Below are 600 nucleotides of genomic sequence, written 5' to 3' on the forward strand. Positions count from 1 at the left end.
TTTGTACTCAGGACCATCATCTGATGCCACCATATTGAACTATTTTGTTGGTTAGTTTTAGAGAGAAAAAAAAATACATTTTGGTAACTTATACCTGGCTTATTATTTGGTCTGAATTTCATATTTGAACTATAAAAACAGTTTTCCTTCAAAAGGAGCATATGCACACACACAGATACACACTCACATATGCACAATGGAAAAAGTAAAAGTAAAGCCAACGCTATTGCAGCATTCCTTAGCAAGGTAGGAAATGTATACACACAACACGCGGCCATTCATTCATATTAAAATCTGACCATGAAAAACCAAACCCTTCAATGTCCTTACATTGGGAAAACAAACAAACAAACAAACAAACAAAACAACAGCAAAACCAAAGAAGCAGCCATCTGGAAATCTTGTAATAACTGCTGAACAAACTCTTCTGCTTTCTTTAGAGGCTTATCAGGATAGGCAGTGTCTCCACATTTGTGCTTCACTGCAAGCTTGTGTGCCATTTCTGCAAACTGCTGGGCATGTCTTCTGTCTTCTCCTCTGCTCGGCCTAACCGTTCCCCACACTCATTCAAGACCTGGCTTGCCTTCTGTACTATACTGG

This window comes from Mastomys coucha, chromosome X, assembly GCF_008632895.1.
Source record: "Mastomys coucha isolate ucsf_1 chromosome X, UCSF_Mcou_1, whole genome shotgun sequence".
Classification (NCBI taxonomy): domain Eukaryota; kingdom Metazoa; phylum Chordata; class Mammalia; order Rodentia; family Muridae; genus Mastomys; species Mastomys coucha.